Source organism: Anas acuta, chromosome 3 (genome assembly GCF_963932015.1).
Source record: "Anas acuta chromosome 3, bAnaAcu1.1, whole genome shotgun sequence".
Taxonomy (NCBI): domain Eukaryota; kingdom Metazoa; phylum Chordata; class Aves; order Anseriformes; family Anatidae; genus Anas; species Anas acuta.
The window spans coordinates 80,677,100-80,701,026 of record NC_088981.1 but is presented as its reverse complement, the minus strand read 5'-3'; the positions used below and the strand labels follow the sequence as shown (position 1 = coordinate 80,701,026).

Sequence of the window (23,927 nt, the reverse complement as noted above, 5' to 3'; positions counted from 1 at the left end):
AATGCTAAAGGATGAAAACAGCATCTCTGCTCAGCTGGAGGGGAGCTCAGCTTCTTCTGGATATCAGTAGACCGGGAAAAAAGAAGTTTAAACTGGGAGCAATTCTGAAGCTTCAGATGCAAGACAAGGTGAGCATAATTGGCCGCACGGTTTCCGATTCGGGATTTCTCTTTTTTGCTGTAGACCTCACAGCCACATGACACTCTTTCCTGCAAAACAGAGATCTAAAATAAATAAATAAATAAATAAATAAATAAATCTCTCTTTTGCTAGGGCTAGAACACATGAGAAATCAGTGTCTTGTTGTGCATTGCTGACCCTGAAACATGAAGACAGAAGTACAAAATACCATTGATTTTTCACTCTTTCCCTAATGATCACGTTAACAGAAAAACCCAGCTACTTTGTTTTATAACCCCCAAGCACTTCCCGTGGCTCCTCAGGTGCCAAACCCAGCACTTATTAACACCCTGCTCCCCCGGGCTCCTTGAGGAACACCTCGTCGTGGCTACAGGCTTTCCAGCATAGTTGCACAGAATTAAAAAACAAGCGTGAAAAAAAAAAAAAAAAAAAAAAAAGCAGCATGCAAAATGCAAAATTAACATGCGAACAAACAACAGGGGCCACTCCACTGATTATATTTTCACTGTCATGTCGTATTAATTAAAAATTCCCATCCCTCAATTAAAACGAAGCGGCCAGTGAACCTCCACCATGTTACGCAGGGCAAATGAATCAAAGGGGTCTTCTCTGAGGGGTCTTCAATAGCCCTGTCAGGTAGGACCCAGGGCGTCGAGTGAAGAGATCGTCCTCATCAATAGCGTTCAGCGCTTGGATCCATATTTCCACAAGGTACAAGCTTGTGACCCCAGGTTTTGGTCTGGCCCCACCTTTAATTAGAACCTGCTCTGGCTCTCCCTCACTCAGCGGCAGCGCTTGGCATGGGCCTCCCGCATATTTAGATGACAACTAATGAGGATTTTTATTAAACTTGAGCCTCGGCCGGCTGGGAGGAGGGAACGGCTCTTTAGCATCAGATAGGAAAGACTTTTTGCCTCTGGACTGTTTCTCAGCACGGAGCAAAGAGCTGGGGGAGGAGAAGGTGTTGGGAACGCTGTCAGTGCCGCCGCTAATGGGGCCTGCCTGGGGCACGCTGCTCGGCATCCCTCGGAAGGTGACCTTGACTGCTAACATTTACATTTTAGCAGCCGTTTGACATATTTGATTGCGTGTACAGCAACAACGCGTGGTTCTGGAAGCGGCGCCTAGCTCAGATCAATGTCTTCGGTGGCACTCTCTCCCCTTGTCCTGCCACGCTCTGATGTTGGCCGTGCAACCCGAAAGTGCCTGCTGCAGGAGCACCACGGCACTGCCCCTTCTCATTAATGCAGGTAATTGATCTCATCAGGCTGCAGCCATGCAGGCTAGCTCAAGGTACAATCCGCAAGCTAAAGACCTTCTCCAAACAATTACGCCATTCAAATGGGTAAGAAGAGTGCTCGCTGTCCCAGGAACCAAACAGCTGGCCATCATTATGTGCCTTCAGTGTCATTTATCAGGCGGGGACGGGTGGCAGAGGCTGCAGATGTCTGCCAGAGGTATCACTGGGTTAGATCCCGGAAAGCTCCACGTCTGCAGCTCCTGTCATTTCCTTACCCCGCAGGATCTGTCTTGCAGAAGGTGGAGGTTTGACGACAGCTCCCAGCCCTCGCTGCCACATGTTTCAGAAGCTCAGCAGATGGCTGCGAGCTCCTACCACCTGGCCAAAGGGTGCTGTCGCCCTTCCAAACAAATGGCATTAGCACCTCTGAGGGACAGGCCAACCCACCGGCGCTGCTGGGCTTTAACTCATGATAGAAGGATTGCTAAGAGCACACATGGGGCCAGATAGGACGGCTTACCAGATGGGTGGTAATTTGTTAAGCTGCTATAATGCAAAAGCTTTCAATTGAGTATTCAATACCCTAAGATCTTCAGCCAACATAAGAGTCATTTGGTTTGCCTTTAATATAATTGGAAAAGATAGGAAATTAAATTTTTAGGCCATAGCGTGTGCCAATCCCTTTATTTGCTTTGAAAATAAAAATCTCCCTCTCCCTGCTGCTGAAAGTTCAATCACTTATCAAAATAGTGATGCCCTTTGTCCTGGCACATTACTCTAATGCTAAAACATATGTTATATTAAATATTAACCAGCCGCTAATTGGTGCATCATTTGGCCAAGGGAAGAGGTGGCTTCATACTGTCAGTGGCCTTTTTCACTCTTCCAGCATCTTAGTACTTTGCTTGTCAGCTAGCTTATCCTCCTGCTCTGCCTCTGCCAGCCCCGAGCCTGAGGAGCATTTTGGCTTCTCCCGAAATCAGTTCTGTGCTTGCTTTCGCCTCCTAGCTTATGTACAGCTGTTGTGGGCGATACGGCCTGGGGGATGAGTTAGTGGATTGAGTTCTGGATTTTAATTCATTTTGGCAACTGTCCTCCTGGGTGGACATCGGAAAATCACTCCGTCTACCTCGCGCTTCTGTTTCCCAGGCATAAACGTCAGGGAGAAATGCACTGTTCTTTAAATTACCGAGGTTGTACCCCCACTTTAGGACACAGGAAAAAACTTGCGTTGTAAAATCCCCTGTTGGAAAATCTTTGTCAGAATAATTTCGTCGAGTTACACTGTTGGCAAATTCCTAAATATGAGATCATTTCACTCAGCGCACCTAGAGATGGTGAGTGGCACGCACGCCACAATTACGATGCGAGATGAATATCGGGCTGATGAGTTGAGTGGTGGTGATTTTTCAGAAGATGTGCAACGCTACCTTTATTTGCATGGCAAGAGCCTCGCATCTTAAAATAGCTTCCAGATCCCTGAGCAAAGCAGGCTTCCCACTGAGGGCTGCAGCTGGGGCAGCTGCAGGGAGGGACTGGTGGGAGGATCTACGTGGTGTTGGGGACAACAAACGTCCTACCTGAGAGGGAGAAGGATGGTATGTGTGGGGAACTGTGGCCATGCTGAAGGCTGTGATCAAGAGCCATGTGGAACGGCCAGAAGAATCATGGCTAGAACTGGGGGCTCCTCAGTGACTCCCAAAGACTTTAGGAGTCACTGAGGAGCGACCAAACCCAATGAGCCTGGGTGGCCAGACCCACCTCTAGCACAGCTCCAGATCTGCTGGCCCAACACAAGCACTCCTGGCAGGGGAGAGCTTACACTTTGGCCAGGGTACTCCACCAGAGAAAGGATTTTGTTGTTGTTTTCCCCCATTTCAAAGAACTCAAAAGTCCTATTCCGTTTCTATAAGGAGTTAATTTTCTGCTTAGAAAAATCATGCAGTAAAAAATAAATAAATAAATAAATAAAAATGTTTCCATTGTGCAGTCCCCAAGCTTTCAAGATGCTTCAATGGGTTCCTGGGAAATCTCTTCAGGACAGAGTCTGGCTGAGCTGTCAGATTGACTGCTAGAGGCGCAGCTGAGTTTCAAATGGCCGAGCAGTGGGCGTGCGAGACGCATCCTGAAAAAAGAAGAAGATGTTTGACAAGTGAAGTGTTTTTATTTTATGATGGAGAACGAGAAGGAACATCAGACAGGTAAATCGCCCTGCCAAGCATGAGAGTTCCTGACTGACAGGCTCAGCACCTGCCCCGCCTGCTCAAGAGGATCCAGCATCTATTTTTACTGAAAAGCAACTGCTTAAATTGCCATTTGCTGACTTTTCATTACTGATTATAATTACAACGTGCAGGTTGAGAAGAGCAAAGGGAAGGCTTGGCTTTGCAAGCAGGGGGAAATGTGAAACAACTCTTCCTCAACCAAACAGAAGCGAAGGAAGCTGAAGGGAGTAGGAAAAAAACTTGCAAATCATCAGAAATCAAAAGCAGACGATCTGAGGGAGCGGGGCCAACACTGACATTTATTAAAGTTTAGCAATTAAAATCACGATCTACTAATTAGAATATATGTCAAGGACTGACTCCTACTAATGTGTTCCTGCAATGGGAATATCTTCACATCAGAAAATTTGAAAACATAACACTGTAATTTGAGGTCATTTACTACCATGCTAGGATACAAACATATCTGATTAAGTATTTTGTCTGAATGCTGCGATAAAGAGGCCCAAATAAACAAACAGCCTTGAAAGAGAGCACGAGGACATCAGATAACGCGGTGCGAAGCTGTTTACCCGGCTGAAGGGGAGAAGCTTTCTTTAGTCACAAGCACCACAGCCACCAGAGAATTTGTGTCCTTTCAGCTCTGAGTGGGTGAAGTACAAACCTTGCAGCACAACATCATGCATTTTGTATGGACACTATTCAGCGAAGTGTTTAAACATGTGTTTTAATCTATTACCATTCAGCAGTTAAGTGCATAACTTGTACTAACATCCCGGAGAAGATAAAGATGTGCTGAATCAGAGACTTATACACTGCACTTTTTACAGTAAAACTATTTCGGCAAGGCTTGTGAACACTTTAAAAATATTATTGGGGCTGGTTTTAGATCTCCCTCCTTCTCAAGCCCTAGCTACTGTAAGGTGAACAGTACAGGGCTAGGATGGAAAGGAAGATTAAACTTAATCAATCCAGAGGTATTCAGAAGATGTCCAGAATAACTTTGCTGTACATAGAAGGCCTCAGCTTTGAAGTCCAATATTTGGAGAATATTCAGGGCTAAAGGCGAAAGCTAAACATCTCTTCAGAATGCTTTGAAGCTCTCCTTTCCACCGTCGATATAAAGTTCACATTTCCAGTCAGACAGACGATGAGGTATTTGATCCTTCAGCAAGGCCTGGCACAAAACCGATCCCTGGGTGCAGTGGCAGTCGAGACAGAGCAACCCCAGAGGTGAGAGCAGGGAGGATCTTTGGAAAGAAACAAATAAGCAGGATACCCAAAATGGCAGCGTCTGGAAGCCGCTCCGGGGTGGGATGTCAGGATGAACCCCTTGGGAGATGCGATACTGCAGGCAGGGCAGGGGAGGAGGTCAAACGTGCAAGGCCCCGCAATTTGTCAGGCGGCTAACACCATCATTACCTGCGTGTGCGTGCGGGCGGGCATGCCTGACGGCAAATTACACTCACAGATTTCCAGGGTAAAAGTCTTCTTGTTGGCAGAACAGAGCACTGCACCCCCCTGCACCCCCATTAGGAGATATTGTTTTATAATGAGCGATGAAAGTGAGCTCTCACCGGGTGAGGGTGCGGATGAGTCACTGCTGAAATCAGCAGCAATGTCGATAGTTTTGATTTTTCTGCCTGTTACACACTTTTCTTTTCTTCTGACATCACTAGGAGGAAGGACGGAGGATGAAGTGCGGGCCTGAAAACGGAGAGAAGGGGTCTGAGGGTGGGCCAAGGTACTGGGCTTAGACAGAGGTCTGGGGGCAGCTGTCACCCATGGGGGCCCCGTGCTGGAGCAGTTTGCTCCTGGGGGATGGACCCCGTGGGACGGAGCCGTGTGGGAGCAGTGCTTGAGGAGCTGCTGCCTGTGGGCAGGCCCCACAGGCTCAGCTGGGGAAGGACAGCATCCCGTGGGAGGGACCCCACTGGGAGCAGGGGCAGAGAGGGACCGTGAAGGAACAGCAGAGATAAAGCATCAGGGACTGACCACAGCCCCCATTCCCCGTTCCCCTGCATCACTTGGGGGGAGGATGGAGAAGAGGATGGATGGGAGGAAGGTGTCCTTAGTTGCTTTTAGGTTCTCACTGCTCTGGTCTGTTAGCAATAGGCAATACATTTAATTAATCTCCCTATGCTGAGTCTGTTTTGCCCATGACAGCAATTGGTGAGTGATCTCCTTGTCCTTATCTCAACCCATGAGCCTTTTTTTCCGTCTTATTTTCTCCCCCTGTTCTGCTGAGGAGGGGGAGTGAGAGAACAGCGTGGTGGAGCTCAGCTGCCCGTCACTGTGAAACCACCACAGATGAAGGAGACAGACGGGGGAGAAAAACAGTTTTCCCGGGTCCCTCATTATTGCTGTTACCCAATGTCAGGTTCAGAAGGGAAGTGTTTGGGATCCAGATGCTTCCTGAGACTCCCCAGCAAGCGAATGTCTGCATGCAACCCCTCGAGCACCATCATTTGCAGCAGGAGCCCTGCTGCCAGGGAGGAGCCAGCCCTGCATGCACCAGGGGCACAGGCACACCAGCCTCAAACAGCAGGCACCACACACAGAAGCACGCCTTGCAACATCAGTGGAGGAAAGGAGGCGAGGAGAGACCAAAAAAAATAATAATAAAAACCACATGATCAGTGCTTTCCTAGGATTCCCTTACTCACATTTCTCTGGGCTTCTCCCTCATTGCTCTCACAATGGCCACTTCTTTGTACTTGGTTGGAAAACATCAGCGGCTGCACTGGTACCTCCTCTGAAAAACAATGAGGAAAGTCGGCGATGAAATGGCAAATAACAAATGCAAGGTAATGCACACTGAAAGAAACCATCTGAACTGCCTGCATGCATTGCTGGGTCCTGAATGAACTGCAGCCATCCAGAAAAAAAAAAAAAAAAAAGGCTCAACAACTCACTGAAACCTCTGCTATTTCATGCTGGCCATTGTCTCAGACGCCGTGGGGGAGATTTTTTAGTATTATTTTTGTGCCGTTATATAAGTTGAAGGACTGTGTTTCATTCCGGCCATTCCAGATCTGAAAAGAGAGACGGTAAAAATAGCAGGGGCCTGGGGACAGGTGACAAAGAGGATTAGAGGGATGGGAAAGCTGGTGTGTAAAAGATTGAGATGTAGGATTTGTCACAGTTACAGGGTTTGCTGCCCCTCTGACCTCTTCCTAGTACAAAGGCAGGCTCTGCTTCCCCAGGACACTGGCAGTCTGTCTATCCTTTCCCTGCAAGCAGTCCCCGGACAGCTTACTGAGCCTTTCCTTCAAGAAACTTTCTAAATGTCCAGGTTTCTTGGGATCTCTTGATGTCCCTCCTTAGCGAAAGAAATTTGCAGCTGGCCTCTGGGAATAGCAACCTGCCAGCTCTCTCTGTCTTGTCATGACCCCTGCCATGCCATTTGCTAATCTGGAGGCGCAGTGCAGCCTTCCAGCTAGTTTCCTAACAGCTCTGCTATTAAACTAAACCCACGTCCACACGCAGTAATCCCTGCCATCACACCCCATCCTTAGGGACTGACAAGGCACCTGTACCCTCCACTAGATAGGGCCGTGGTGATGACCCCCACTTGAAGGCCGTGAGACACGATTCCTATTTTCTACTCTGTCACCGCTTCCCTGCATGACCCCGTGCTCCTGAGGCGGGATTCGTCTGACAAACCTGAGGTCCCCTCAGTGAAATATGCCTCCTGCTGTGACAGGGGAGAGACACGTGCAATGGGTCTCTTACCTCAGGCCCCTATCTCAGAATCAGCCCTCAGAACAGGCATCAGCAGGCAGGCAAGGGAGGCTGCTTCAGGGCTGAAGGACGACGAGCAGGAGAAGCTCACCTCAGGCCGCACTGGGCCCCAGTGAAGGTGGGCTAAGTACTCCTGAGCCACTGACAGAAACCACAAGGCTTCTTTCAAGCAAGCCTAGAAGGCCGAACCCATAACACCCAGTGTTTGTACTTGCCAGGCTGCTCCAGGTTAGCTTGCTGCTGTCAAAGGAAAAGCAGGCGCTGACAAATGAAGAAGTGATGAGCAATTTTACCAACACATACACCTTCACGAAGGCACCTTGCTCTTAATGACCTGGTCTGTGAATGATTTTGTGCCCTGACTTGATGTCAGTTTGCCTTCCAACCAGCCCAAGGAGCAGGGAAGCAGCACCACGGCACAGGGCTACCTTTGGCTCCCCATCACCTCCACTCAGTGTCAACCCGACGCCACGGAGCTCGGAGTGGCTTTCCCTAGCGAAGCAGCCAACAAAAAAATCAGAAGAGATGTTCCTGTAGGGGCAACCACATACTTGCAAAGAGTTAATGGAGAAAGATAGCACCAAAAATAACAAATGAGAAGTACCTTCAAGTCTCCTCAACTATGGAAATGCAAAAATCTCATTTTTCTATTTTTTTTTTCACATTAATAAGCCTGTTTTGCAGAACTGCCATTCTCTTACACAAACACTTACCACAGTCCATACCCTTCCTTCCTTCACTGTCATAAATCATCTCATGAGTGTTCCCTGTGAAGTTGCTAACTGCACTTTTGCTATTAATCTCAGCTCTAACTTTTTCTAGAGTATCTCTACTTGCTGATCCATCTCAGGCAAGCAAGACAGTGCCTTGGACAGGGCCCTGCTCCCCCCGTGGGAGCATCACTCTTGTTAGCTGTGAAGCGTCCCTAACAATGCACCTTTTAATGATGCTCCCCTTTGGCTTTTACCAGGCTCCTAGCAAGACTTGTACTCCATTTTCCTGTAATAACTCAGCTGCCACCAGGTTGGTGCTCCTGACAGATACATCCTTACCCAGACTTTCCTGACTTGCCCCAGCTGGAGCAGGGAGATGCAAAGTGACTGCTGTGCTCAGGGGGGGTGATAAGGACTCACCTCTTCGGTGACCTGGAGTATTTCCACTGGGGCTGCGATAGGCAGCAGGCGAGCACATGAATTAATGCTCCCTGCAGCTCCCCGGGGTGCTGTTATTCACTCGTTTTCCTGCACGCCGTTCTGCAGACCCGCACCCAAATGTGGTCTGTGGCACGTTTACCACCTTAACCTCCTCCTTTAGTGGTCTGTATCAAACTCAAGTCGAAGAAAAATTGTCCCCTCCACTAGATGCTCAGACAAATAGGAGAACTCTTCAGCTGAGTGATTTCAGATGGCAAAATAATTGGTGTAACTATACACAGGGTAACTATATGCATGCAGAATGCAGCCGCAGCATTTATGCCCTTTACCTCCAAAGGACACATCTCTACCCAGCAATCTACAAGAGCATTTTCGCAGGCTCAGCCAGTGGAAAGAATTGATAAACACTTGAGCGGGCCTCATGTATATTTCATCTGGGAGGCAAAAGCAAGGGGTGCACATGCACGCACACACACACACACAGAGCAGCGTGTAGGTAAGGTTCTTCTAGCACTATATAATACCTCTGACAGCTCTTTAAATATTACAGACTACACAAGCATCTCCCTGCCTTGCAGACTGGGATGGGGGGGCAAGGAAGTGCAGCACGACAAGGCAAAGGCCTTTCTTTACAAGATCATACGCAAAAAAAAGTAGTATGTGGGTTTCTATTTTATTTCCACAGGTTAGTACCTGATTTTGGTAAAATATGTTAGGAGGCTAGTGTCATCCCAAACCCAAGTGGACTCAGACATGTTTGTTACAGAGATAAAAATGAATGCCTGCAGGGTAGGATGGAGCTCATCAGCAGCAACACCAAGAACAGAAAAGAGGATTTTGCTGAGAACAAAACAAAACAAAACACAACATCCTTCTCTGAACAGCGGGACCTAGAAATGTGAGAACACTCTTTCCTGGAACAGTTTTGGTGAGCCCAGGGCTCTGCTCCACACCTCAGAAATTCCTGAATCTACCTCTTCTCTTCCTTTCTCCCTCTACAACAACTGATTGCCTACAACGCAGGGCACGCTGCATGCCAAGATGGTATTTTATGTACTGATAAAGCAGGCTAGATCACACAGCTGTTCCACGCCTTGAATAGGAGCTCTCCAAAAAATCCTGAGGATGAAAGAGGTGTGGTGAGACAGGTGAAATCTCCCTGCAAGGCCCAGTCACCTGCACCCTGACTGAACCTGCGAAGCAAGGCCAAGCACGGGTGAAACCTAGAGAGTAAATACTTAGGGCACAACATGGTTCATACTGAAGATACTACACTGTGATCTTGGGATTCCCCTGGGAGAGAAGGGAGCTCCTGTACCAAAATAAGCCCCAAATAAGGAGGAACAGCCCTGGTGAAACCACCCTGACTGGCCTGCACCTTGGTGACTTTGTCAACCTGTCATACCCAGAGCAGGGTGATAGCATTTCCTGACCGGCGAGTGGTTACAATTCATCTCAAGCCTCATAATCCCAAGGGTTGAATTTTCCACTGGTAACAGATGATTGCTTGCACAAGTGGTAGCCTTTAAAACCAGGTGTCTGCATCCCTTCCACCAGGACTTGGCAGCCACAGGGGCATGGTCCAGATTTAAGGAAACATCTTTCCAGAAAATCCAGGAAAACTGCAGCGCGCTGTCTCATGTTTAAAGAGCTGAAACCCTCTTCCAAACAGGGATCAAATTGCTGATACGCCATATCCTTATCAAAGGGAGAAAAAAAATAGAAGTCTGACCAGATAGAGTAGCAATACCTAATTGTTAAAATAAAACCGCAGCTCAAACAATGTCAGAGTTGTCTGTGGGGGCTGGCTTACTTTTCCCATCATGCTGTAACCTTCCCTCTCAGTCTGCAATTATTAATTTTTGACAAGTTGCAAGGCCTAATTTAGGCTGATCTGATCTGATGGGGTGACCTATTTCTATTGCCTGCTCCCTCTCTCCTCCTGCTGCTCGCCTCTCTGATGGCCACTCCGGCTCACCCCCACAGCCCTGCTAACAGCTTTTGTTATTTCTGCTCTCGGAAGAGTACCCTTAATGGTGAGAACCGAGCACAGTTTCTCAGCTCACAGGAATTTCTAAAGCCGTTTCTCCCGTCTCACACACCTCACAGGAAGCTCTTACACAAAATCTTCTCTCCTTTTCTCCTAGGCTCCGGCCTTTGCACCCCAAAGGCTGGAAAGTATTGCTGGTGATCTGAGGAACCCAGGCACATTCAGGTGGCGCTAACTGGGCTAGATTTCTGCACGCTATTCCAGCTGCCAGTTTTTCTCCATTTAATGCTATCATTCCCATTTTGGCAGAAATGCCCCTCAAAGATGGCAACGCAGACTACGCAAAACAATTCCTGGTGCTGACCCTGGACCCCATACCTGGGGATGTGGTGGGGGTGTGGGAAGGAGGGTGGGATGGAGGAGTTGTCTTCTCTCTGGGTGTGGGCCACACCAAACCATTTGCATCTGGGAAGGTGTTTTTTTGTTTGTTTTTGTTTGGTTTGTTTGTTTTTGTTTGTTTGTTTTCAGAATGAGCATGCAGCATCCTGCCAGGACATGAAGGTGTCAGGATCTGTCCTCTCTTGGACTTCTTTCATCATGACTCAGTGTGAGAAGTAAGCCAAAAGCTCCAAAATTTCTGGGATTGTGCAAATACCACCCCCCCCCCCCTTTCTTTTCCCCTTGGGATTAATCTTTTATTGGTGTTCCCCCCTCCCCTCAGAGTAGATTTTTTTTAATCTACTCTGCTAGCTACTGCCCTTTTCAAGCTATTTGACAGAACAGTGCTCCGTGACACAATGCTGACAAGCAAAAAATATTGAATGGTTAAATGCTATTTTCTAAAACAACATAGGAGAGCTCACCACCAAAAAACGGACCATGGCCAGAGACACTGAAAGAAGAACCATCTCCAGTTAATGCTGGCACTCGGTATAACATGACTGCACTGGGACTTGGGGGTCTCAGTGTCTTAAAACAGGATTCTGAGTCCTAAGAGATATAATGAAAAGGTTTAGACTTTTGCTTCCAGTCTTTATACTAGGAGAAGATGAAAGAGCTTTGAGTTTTGTTATTGATTCTGACCTAATGTGATATTGATATGAATTTTAAACACTGCGTGTAGATAGAGAGCTTGCAATGATCAGATCAAATATAGTCTATTAATGCTAGTCCGGGCAATTTTGTATTGTATAACATGATAAAAATTGGACAAGGCCTTACTTGGTTCCTGTGTGTGAAGCTCTGGCAGGTATGTGGTTTTTATGTTCTCACATCTAATCAATAAATCTTGTGGTTTTTTTTGGATTGGTCACAGAGACACTGCCTAAGGACTGATGAAGCTTAAATGCTGTGACTACTTCATACTGATGTTTTGCCTTCCATTTCTGTAAAATCGCTGTCATTCTGGAGAGATTAGATATTGTATATTGAGGAACATATTCTCAGGGCTTTTGTGTTTGCCTTCATAATAGTAACAAAAATACTGGTAGTAGCAATAGTACAAGCAGTAATAAAAATCTAAATACTTGTCCTAAATAGCATCCTATTATGTTTGGGCTCTAATCTTTGTAAATGCTGATCATCTTTTGTCTTCCTAGAGCTAGAAGATGCTTTCCTCTTTCAAGCTTTTCTTCAGAGAAACTCCTTTCAAGGTTGAGGCATTGTTGGAAGCTAACAACAGTGGCTTTGAAATACATCATTTAAGCCAGAGAGTGACAAACACCCTACCCTGCTCCTGGGAGAGTAGCTGTGCATTCACTTAATGAGGTAGCTGAAGACTTCTCCGGTCTTTTTCCCACTTTGAGCCCAAATGCCAGAGGCAAAGCGGTGAGCTTTCCTTGCATTTGCACGAAGATTTCAAGCGCTGTGTCTCCATGCACTTACAGCTGTTGTCACCTTTCTGGAAGGGTCATTTTGACTTGCATAGTTATTAAATCCTGTCTCCTTTGTTCTACCAAGATCAATCCTAGGCCAATGCGTTTAAGGAGAGATGTGTGCGCAGAGTGGAGCATGATGGCGAATATTGTTGGTAGGCAAAGGCAATAGAAGCTTGACTACACTCTGCTCCCTTTTGAGTGCGTGACACCTCTTGGTGAGAGGGTACCTGGGTCTCCACAACAATTACACCTGGCACTGTTCATGCAGGGTGGTAGTAAGAGCAACAACTGTACCAGTTGTGGTAACTTCTCTGATTCAGTGCCACTGATCAGAGGCAGACAGAGATGTTTCACTCAGTGATCTTTGCACGCAAGCTGCCGCAGAAAAGTATATGGGAACAAGGAACTCTCCATCTATCCCAAAAGATATCTTGACCTGAAATGCTCATTTGCTTCATAACCTCAGCTGTGCCTTATGTACTACATTCTTTACAAAACACACTTCAAATATTTACACCAAAAAGGCTCCTGGAAGAAAAAGGCTACGTAGCATTTTTGTATGTTATATTTAGAGCATATGCTAGAGGAGAATTCTTACAGACTCTTCTTCATGTATCACTTGGATAATGAGTATGCCTGAAATTCTAAATATAGGGTAAATGTCGCATGCACAGTGAAGAATTCATCCATGAGATAAGTTACAGATTTATGATGCACAGCTCATTAGGTTTTGTTATCTGATTCACCAAGATTTCAATGAAGACAGATTGCCAAATAGGAAAAGAGGCAAAGAAAATCCAGTCAATTTATTCTGAAGGATCCATTCTTTCCATACTACATTGTGTTGGGGCAGGCCTGCTTTAAATGAAGGCGTATGCAATCGTTTTATGCCACGGTTTGGTCTGACGGTACTTAGCAGTCTTCATCAAATGGTATTTATTTCATCAAAGCGAGGGAAACAGAAACTTGTCCATAAATTGGAAGCTCCGCTCATTAATCTAATGAGAGCTGTTTGTTCTTCCCATTTCACTTTCATGCCTGTTGGGGACAAGAAGGCTCTTCGTTTTATCATTGTTGTCCATACAGCCATCCCACACTGCAGAATCCATGATGACTGCATTTTCGAAAGAGTATCTCCCCAGGGACTGTAATTATTCATCTTTCAGGAGACACAAGATCTATAATACACAAGTGCTGCAGACAAGAACTAGTTTACAGGTTTATCTCATGACTGAAAGTATAATCCATCTTCACTGGCATGATTTAGGAGGTGCCACGTAAGAGAAGAAAGAAAGTGGGTCAACCCCATTTCAACTTGTATTCCCTTGTTCACATAGGTCCTATTCTTTTAATTTCTCATTGACAAGAGTTAACACTTGAGTGAGCAGAAGAAATGGGCCCCGTTTCTTGTATTCTGCAACACACCTTGTAGCTATTAGGATTGTGTTTGCACGAGGTTTGGATGCCCTGAGAGCTTTCCTTCCCCATGAGCTACCTGGCCTGGCATCACCTCTGCCAGGAGCAAGCAGAACAAAGAAGCTCTGCTTCTGATGGAGATGGTGGCTTGAGATCTGATCACCTTGACATCTCTGTGGGTTAAGAAACAAGCTATTAATGAGAACTTGACCGTACTAATGGGATCTTCCAAATGCTTGAATGGTAGGACTAAGTCTCTGAAGGGGGATTCCCAAGCTCACATGTTTCAGCTAGTGAATGATAACTTAAGACACTTTCTAGTGTCTCATCCTCCCTCTTTTTCCAGCAAGTCACTTTATCCTTCATTACCATCACAGAAATAGCCCTGTAGCAATTACTGCAACTCCTCTCCCAGGAAAGTTTATTCTGAAGATGGGACTTAACATAGTTTAAAGCTTCTAGAAATGTAATTCAGCCTCCAAAGACAATGAAGACACGTTGTGCTATCTCTCCATGCATCAGTTTGGAAGATCAGGCTGTGTGTATAAAAGAAAATCCAAATGAACACGGCTCCAAACTGAGGATTTGTTTGGATAATGATATGACATGTCTGATCCCATTGTCTCCTTTATTCACCTTCATCCCCATATACTTCTAATTTCCATGTATGTTTGAATCCACCTTGTAAATATCCCACTCCTCTGTGTTTATTTTCCCTGAACCCTACAACAACCTTCTGTTTTTCCTAAAGAATAAGCATAGATCATCTTTTTCATTCTGAGTCAAAATGTTATACAACAACCCCAAAGATGAACATTTTTGTACGAAACTTGCTGAAATCCACTATCTGTAGTCTAACATCCAGCCTTGCCTGCTTAAAGGGGAACTCAAGTGCTATCCAGAAACACTAACAAAGGATTGTTAACACTGGTCGGCATGGAGAGCACAGGGTCTCTAACATCAGGTACATTAGGAAGCAAGCATTATTCCAGGGTGCCCACACTGCAAAATGCTTCAAATAACCAGAGGAATCAGACAGGCAGGAACAGCTATACTTTACCCTAGACATCTAAATTCAAGGATCTGCATTTCTCCTGGCGTGGCTGACATTATTGATTCTGAAAGTGGAAGAAGTCTCATACCTCTCTGCCTTGCTTTTGGCATTAGAGATTAAGTCAGCTCAAACGGGTCTCTGCAGGTTAAGAGAGACCAAAAAGCTCCTCACATACCAGTTCAAAATTGCAAACACCAAACTGAAAGGGACTAAATCCAACCACTGCAACTTCAGCTATCTGAAGCTGTAGTTTGTAAATACCCCTAAAATATAGTGAGACTGATGAAAACTCTAAATCTAAGTTTCTTTGAAGCTGTAAATCCAAATGTAAATGTTGCCCCTCAAGGCTGTCTCTGATTTGGAGCCTGTTCCCTGATTAAAGGCATTCCAGATAGACAGTGCTGCTATATCAAACCACCAGTCATTTTTTCGGCAGAATTACACACTGGTTTTAGTATGGAGTCACACTTCAAAATCAATCTCATAATATGGCCAATATTTAGGAAAAAATATCCTCATGGCTAATATTTATAACTTGTCAAATTTACACCACCTCAAGTGAGCTAAGTTCAAAATAAATCTTGTTTATTTTTCACTATTTCGCATCAGTCATTGAGCTGTCTGATTTATATGATCATTCATATCATTGCAGTGTCTAGGAGCACTTGCTCACCATAACTGCTTTCACTTTCCCAGCTCGTGTGCACTACCATGCAATCAGAGCTTGCAAACACCATGAGGAAATAATCAGACAAAAATAAATACAAATGAATTAGATCGTTTTCATGATTACCAGGCCTTGCAATACAAAAAAATCATCCCACGAGTAAATTAAAATTTGGGCCTAATCTCTTCAGCCTATATTCCTTAAATGATATAGTCCTTCCAAAGACACAACTCATTTCCTTATTCTAAAAGCCTTTCAGGTTTTCAGCTCACCTTCATTCTCATGCAATTATAGGATGGCAAATTGTGGCAGGAATTGATTAGTCTGGACTCATACATCGCTAGTTCTCTGCATCTGCCTCCCATGTTACTATAGTTTCTCCCTGACACCTACCCTTCTTTGACATTTTTCTAGGAAGCTGACCACTGTGCTTCCATTTATTAAGCCCTCCCCATGAAGATATCAATTGCCTCCTGGCAACAGGAACATTATATGCCTTTGGGGGACAGGCGTATTCAAGAAATTTTTCTGAGTGAGATACAACACTTGCTGTTAGCATTTTAGAAAGGAGAAGAATGTTTACCCTTTCTTCTATCAGAATTACACAAAAGTAGAAACACAGCCTTTTGTCACAGAGCGGTCAAGAGTCAGTTTTAGAACAGATGTGCACAACAGTTTTGTCCTGGCTTTTCAGAAAAAAAAAAAAAAAAAAGTCTGTTGAAGGGGAAAAGTATGTATGACTGTGCCTCTGGTACTTTACAGCTTTGGTCTTGAAACTTTCTGGAAACCCTGATGCAGCCAGCACCCCCTGACACCGTGGGCATGGTCACTGAATTTTACACACTATCCACTGTTTATATGGAGGAAAACAGCAAGCCTAGTCTTATTGATGATTTTAAAGAACTGAACTGGACTGTTTGGGACAGTATTAAAGGACTAGATACTAAATCATAGAGAAACATGGTCTTGATCATCTCATCATTCAAACCTATTAGTGAGAAGACATTGCAATCATTGCAGTGCTGAGTATATGTATTCGCTTACCCGTGTGAATTACAAAAATCACGTTCTTAAGTACATGCATTGCAAAACTATTCTGGAGACCGCAGTTGCTTGCAGCAGGGCATAGAACGAGAAATTAATGGGCAGAAAGGAAACAGAGGAGTTCAGTAACAAGACAAAATGATGTAGCACTGCACCCAGAGAACCTGTAATCCAGTTCTGGAGTCATGTAAGAGCTTAAATATAAAGAGTGAAAGCTGAGACAGAAAATCCCCTGGCAGACATTAACTCCTGAAGCCCCAAGCCTGCTTGTGCCAACACTACAGGTTCCACTCCTGCAGGACCACTTGTACACAGCACCTACCTCACAGCTGCTCCTATCATCCCTTATCACGCTGACTTTGTGAGGATATCCCCAGGCCATCTGGCTCCTTTTTGTGCAGGGTGTTGCTCAGCTGCAGGTTTCCCCACACCTGTGCAGCTTGCAATCTCGTTTAAAAAGAAACACAGGTTGCTATAATGAACAACAGTGGGAACAAGGAGAAAAAGCAAATGTAAATTGCAATAAAAAACATTTGTTTTGGTGCCAAACAAAGCTCTTTATGCCAAGTTTTTTCTCATTGTGTGTTTCTACAGCACTGGTCAGGATGGGGCCTAGGCATGCCCAAGACATGCTAAGGAGGCTGTGACAGTGGGTGGCAGCAGGGAGGGAGCTTGTCCTGGCTGCCAGGGGAGGTGAAACCCACCCTGAGAAACAACAAGAGGAGGACATTCCTCCTTCCAAGCTACAAGCAGTCAAGGACCATCTCAACTTTCGAGCCTTTTCTTTGATCTGTCCCACACATCGGTACCTTGGTTTGTTTTGCTCCGGTTTGTGATTTTATTTATTTGTTTATTCATTTTAATTTTATTATATAAATTTGTGTAATAATGCACGGCCTTGGACCTCAAATACCTTTCTCCTCTTTTAACATGCTCACTTAAAGGCAAATGAAAGGTGAATCTTTCTTATAGTGTTAGACAATTTCTTGGGCCAACTTAATGATACAAATGATGGAACCAAATATAAAGCCAAATCAAATGGACTTTGCAAGGCTGTACATGACAGAGCATGAAGCAATCTGTGAAGCTTTTCAGTAGGCTGCCATTATGAGTTAACCAGGTAATCTGCTGAATCTAGGAATACCATCCATTTCACAGGCCATTGGACCTGCTTTATATGTTGGGTTACTGTAAAAAATAAGGTGGGATGAGGTGCTCCGTTCATGTATTCTTGAAATGGTGCTGGGTACTGACAGAGCAGTAGAAAAACTCAGAACAGTCCTTGGTCATCAAGTCAAAGGCCCTTAGTGGGATGGCACTGTGAAAATTATTCCCTTAGACAAAATGTGGGCTTAGGTACCTTGCTGACCACCCATTTGTGGCTAAGTGAAAGGACATACATCACTGGAAGATATTAATAGCTCGTCTTCAGGGAAAAACAGTGGAATGCAGTCAGCATTAATCACATCCCTGACTCTATCTCAGGAGCCAAGAAGAGGTCATTTTTTTTCTATCAGGAACATCTTGGTACTTAAGGGAAAAAATGCATTCACACTTAAAGGTTTCTGTGGTGTAACCATAGAGATGTGTTAATGTAATAATCACACACAGCCATGTAGGGGCTTGTGCTGTTTTGTGCAAAGGGAGTTAGCAAAGTCCAACCTTTCTCTAGACAAAGACATCTTTTTGAAAGTTAAGATAAGCAAATCTGTAAGTTTTACAGAAAGAGTTGTTATTTAATAAGCCTAATTCCACTAAAAATGATTTCGTTTGTGGTCAAAATTCATGCCTGAATGTACCACACGGTGCACCCAGGACAACTCTGGTGATTTGCATCAGTTAAGGATCCAGTCCATCACTTCCACAGGACTCTGACATTTTAAAGACTGTGCTACGACACATGCAGCAATTCTGAAATGACAGCGATCCCACTTTATCGCTACATGATCCTGCTGAACACTGTAGCAAAGCTTGGTTTTCTGTGCACGTGCAGCATGCATTTCAGCACATTGGTTTATTTTCTTGCAACAACAGTTTGCCTCCTTCCCTAATTTTACCAGGAATTACAACGCGCCTTGACGCACAGCCATCAGGTGATAGTTGCTCAGCAAACTGGTTTATTACAGCTTCTGGATGGGATCAACATTCATTACACTAATCAGCTCCTTTGATAACTCTGTGGAGTACCGCTCTCGGGTGCTGTGCGGGACCACAAATACAAATATTCTTAGTGTCCAATAGCTTTATACGGTGATGAGATATCTTAATTGGCTGTTCTTTGCTGATGTGTACACATGCAATACATTATATTGAGCCATAAAACTTCTGGAGCAGGCATAGCAAACCCCAGCAAAACACACTGTTTTCTGTGTTTGCAAGAAGTGAGCCCACTTCTATGGGACGCCTTCCCCAGCACAGCACAGAGACATCTGGTAGTTAATAGCCAAGCCACAAATCATCTCTTAACTCACCTAAACAAAGCCACAGCTGGTCTAATCTAGTGCTGGTGACATTCGTGCTTGGAGCAGGAGGTTGCTCTCTGTGGCCCCGAGCAGGCAGTAGGACAAAGCAATATTTCTGGGCTTGAAATGAAGTGAACTGGGGCTGTTTGGGGTGGGGGGAGTGGAAAGAGTTTAAGAGAAAAATTGCACAAACATTTTCCACTCACCCAGGAATCTGTCCCCTTTAATCTTGAAAACATATTTCATTTCCAGCTCTTTGACATGTTCAAAAGCATTATTTCTATAAAAAGTGAGAGGATAATAATTACCTGTCTGCGCATGAAAAAGTATTATGCTACCTTTAGTTGGTTTCCATTCCATTTATCCATATAACTCCTGCGAGTTGGTGATTGCCTCTATACACAGAGTACAGCAACAATATGTTAACTTGTTTTTCTGCTCCTAAGAAGGTTGCTAGTCGTTTCTTTCCTGAACTGTGGCACCACAAAATATATATTGTTCTCACTGGCAGGTAGTTCTCTGATCTGCTGCTGCTTTCAGCTTCCAGCAGCACTGCTGGCTTATATCTGTATTTCAGTCCTGAATATGTGTGTACTGTTGAGTACTGAGCCCTGTGTAGGTAAGACTGCACTTTTACATGGCTCCAGCCCCTTTGCTCTGTCTGTTGATGCCCCATGGCTCTGAGGTTTGTTTGGGTAATACTCCTACCATCATGATTGCAAGAGGAAAATCTGGAAGGTTCTCCAGAGACCCCTACAAAGGGGGCTGCATAGATAATGCCCTCTACTCATGGTTGTTACATCCCCTCCAGGATCTTCATTTACCCAAAAGGAGCTGTTTTAAAGGCCACGGAGCAGTCAGAGCTCTTGTCTGAGCTTCAATACCCATACATGCCAAGGGCAGTTGAAAGCAATAAGGAAGATCCTATTGTGCACCTGCACTCAAGCAAGGAAGTAACTTTTTCCAGATTTTATTTTCATAAAAGTGTTTGGGCTCTTAACAGCAGCATGTGAAGGTCTGGAGAGCAGAGAACTTGCTTCAAATGCAGACGTATTTGGGAACTTTGTACAGCCACATTATTTCGAGAGAACTGTGTGACAGATGAGGGTGTGGTGAGCGCTAAACAAAGGCGATCTGTTAAAATCAGCCCAAAAGAAAACACCACTATCAAAACTAGTCAAGTGTGCGTCCGTCACAACCAATAGCTCGTGTCAATCGTCCTGGTGTGACAGGCCGTGTGCTCTGGGGCAGGTGGAGACACCCAGCACGGCAGGGAGGCCGAGCACCAGCTGGGCCTCTCCAGCTGGCCGGGGGCTGCTGCAGCCCCCGGGGTGTGCACAGTGTGGCACAGCAGCAGGATAGGGGCGGACAGAGACGAGGATGCTGGTAAAGCACCCTTGAAAATACAGGTCATGAGGCAAGGCAAATCAGCAGCCCCGCCGTCCTTCCCTGGTGGTGGGGTGGTGCCTTTTCAGTAGGGGCCTTCCCTGAGGACGTGGATCCACCACCATGTCTGAGGCCTGTTGTCTAAGACAGCCGTGACCTAAACTAACACGAGGAACCACATTTATTTATCCCTTGACAGCTGAAGTGGGTGGGGTTGGAGACGAACACATCCACAAGGCCATGAGGAACTTGTGCTGCTGCTGGCCACAACAGCAAGGATGATGACAACAAAGGAAGTGGTAACAGCACTGTAGGGTGTAGGGCTGGCAATTATCATAAAACAAAACCAAACAAACAAGCAAAAACCTGACCTGAAAAGTGTGCAGGGGGAGAGCTGTGAATTCCCATCTTTCTCTTGGTTTAAGCCATGACCAGTTCAAGTTGCAGCAACGCACGTATCTTTGATGTGCAAGGAATTTGTTGTGGCTACCAGGAAAATAGAAAAGAATGACTGCTCTGGTCATTTTTTTTTTCTATTATAAAATAAGGGGTAAATGGCTATGAAAGATGAGCGACCTGTACAGAGGATATGTGAAATTTTTCCTCTTTTTCTTGACTACAGCCCCTGTAATAATATAAGTAATTGAACAGAGACTGCAGCCTCCGTTACAGTCCCTCTACAAGGCACTTAGAGGTGATATGAACTCATTTTGTCTCATTTGCAGGCAAACTTTGCCATTCTGAAGTTTCCTACCCCAGAAAATCAGATTTATGAGGTAAAACAATCACGGGGGGACGTCAGTCTGATGGAGGAAGGAGGGAGCGAAAGTTGATTAGGTTAATGGTGTGTCCACAGTGTTAACCGTGTTTAAACTCAGGCCAGGGAATAGCGTGATGTCCTTACCAGGTCTCCCTGATCACTCCCTGTAGAAAGAAAGTGGAAGGGAGGGTAAAGAGAAATCCAAAGAAAGAACATGGTAGAGATAATGCAGAACACGGTACAAAGAGAAACAAATCCGCCCATGTAACAGGGATCGGCCAGTCCAGCTCCTGGGCTGTTCTTTTACCCTTCTCAGCTCCATAGGGTGCCTGTTCAACATGTTAAAAAATAAGATGTGTTTCTTTATTTTAGGTGGGTTTTTCAAGTTCAAAACACCTTTAAAGTGCATTAACAATCCTTTAACACTGAACACAGAGGAAAGGCCAAGTACAGTTCTTCCTCCCCAATACACCCAGTCTTCAAGGCCATGCTCGGCCCCAAAAACACATGGCAAGAAAGTCATTCTAATCTCTGCAGACCATTGACTTCAATGGGCTTTGGACTGCTTGAGCCATTTTTTTTTTTTTTGTATTCTAAAGAAACCAAGAGAAAGCTCGTGAAGATCAGAGGCAGCTGAACGTCTTTCTGTGTAAAATAACTTGAAAGGCAGAGCTTAACCCAACAAAATGGAGAGAAAATTCACAGTCCACCTACTCTATCCAGCCATGGATTTGTAATTGTGCCATTTCTGATAAAATTAAAAGAAAAAAAAAGTTAAAATTACATGGAAAAAGGGGAGGGTGCGGTGTCACAAGTTTGAACTAGAAGCCTGAAAAAAATAATTTTAGGATTTCATCTGTCCCTACTGATTTTCCTTTTAAGACTGACAGCATGTGGCATTATCTTACTCTAATTTTCTCCAAAGGAAAAATATGACACTGTATTAACATTAAATTAATCAGAGGAGCCAAATATATCTGTATGCACAACATATCTGCATCTATCTCAGAAAACTTCCTACCCCAACTGAGCACCAGCTGGAAGAGAAATTCTTGCAGTGGAGTCCTTTCTGTTTAATCCCTTAATCTTCTCAACATCCTCAAACAGTAGGGCTTCTCTCTCAAACGCGGCTGGAAAGTAACATCTGCACTGTTGAAAGAGAGGAAGCAGCAGACGGCAGTCCACTGAGGTCTCAGCTCCCTCTCTCCCGCTCAGTAGTTTTCTCCTGAAGGTGCCTGCTAAGGACAGTTTCTATTTAATGGCAATGACACAGAGCAAGCAAAACTCAGGCTGAAATGTTTTCTGTTTCTGAGCTGTTATGCCTCCCCATTCTTATGTGATGGCAAAGGCAGGGAAGCTTTAAATGCCGCCAAGACCACAGAGATGCATTAACCCATAAGTGTTGTTGTGCCCTGAAAGCTATTAGCTTTCCTCCCTTCAGCCATCTCTTCTTCTTGTTCCCATTTACTGTTTTGACAGCTTAAACCACAGTGATGTTCCTCTCCATGATTTGTCCCGACTGTTAGTCCCAGGGCTTTATTACGGGTTGCAATGCCACTTCTAGTCTGGGGGCTGAGCAGAGTAGCTGAGGGGCCGCCTCCCAAGTGCTAGGTCCCAATTTCACAGGACTCCTGGTTAACCAAGCCTTAAAAAGTCCCAGGAGAAGTCTAGCACAGAGCTCACAGTCTGGCTGTATCTTTTTGCAGTCTAATAGATATGGGATAGCATCCCTCCTTAATTAGGATTAGGTGGAGAATGTGTACCAGTGTATAGAATTCCTATGCATTAATGTGCTCTAAATCCTCAGTCACTCTAATCTCAGATGACCAGAAGAGTCACAAACGTCACTGACTTCATTCTGGTCTCTCTTTGAATATTTGACTTGTTTCTTCCCTGTCCCTTCTCTCTCTGTCTCCTTCTCTCTCTTTAAATAGTTCTCATAATGTCGTACCTATTTGCAGAAAGGAGAGGTGACTCTAACTGGCCTTACGCTGTTAGACTGGCCTGTTTCTGAGATGGTGCCCACTGCCAATTAAGGCAAACTTTCTACCAATGACCAAGAAAGATTTCACACTTCCTCCCTTAATGACGGTCCAACTTTACAACAGTAATCACTTCCTCTAGAGAACAGAGCCTGACCCAAACTGTGCCTTAGGGTAAAAGCTACTTTACTTAGAAGAAATATGAGATTGGGTGTCAAAATCCCATCAGGCACATGCTGAAAAGAATAGGTGACACTGTGATAAAAATGCACGCTCTTGGTCTTTTCCACTTTTATTCTTCCATCTGAAGCCTGTAATTTACCAAAGGATACACTGGATGTACCGTGGCTTCTAGTGAGGATTAAACATAAAGAATGCTCTAGTTTACCTTTCTGGGCTCAGAAACTGTGACTCGTTTCATGGTTGAAGTAAAATTGACCCATGGGCACAGAGCTTCCTTCAGTCTTGGCTGGTAAACTTCTGGCTGCTTGCTGGGGAAACATCTGGGCTGGAACCAGTAAGACACCAAACTACGACAGCACATAAAAGATGTTCAGGTGAGACACTGAGATGGCGATGCAGTGGTGGTCCAGATATTCAGGGCCTTGGGACCTACGCCTAGAAGCAGCCCTGGAGCCCCGTCAGCCTAAGTAGAGCACAGTGCCTGTGGGTATTCTCTTCATTCAAGTGATGCAGATGGCAGCAAACACCTTCCTAGGGAACAGACCCCACTCTGCAGGTTGTGTGTGCCCAAAACAGAGCACAGCCTGGAGGCAGACCTTCTT

General features: G+C 45.1%; 1 long non-coding RNA gene across 2 annotated transcripts in view; it reads right to left on the bottom strand.

The window, feature by feature from the left end:
* Positions 1-3,885: 3,885 nt before the first annotated feature.
* The window catches only part of LOC137854501 (uncharacterized), a 38,317-nt gene continuing 18,275 nt past the window's right edge, over positions 3,886-23,927 (bottom strand). The window contains exons 3-5 of one of the 2 annotated variants that reach the window (XR_011095195.1): positions 16,875-16,999; positions 6,273-6,361; positions 3,886-5,313 (exon numbers count right to left, since the gene is read on the bottom strand). This is a non-coding gene — a long non-coding RNA (uncharacterized lncRNA). Of the gene's footprint in view, positions 5,314-6,272; positions 6,362-6,521; positions 7,842-16,874; positions 17,000-23,927 lie in introns of those variants that run through there. The other variant, XR_011095196.1, reaches the window with a different exon arrangement.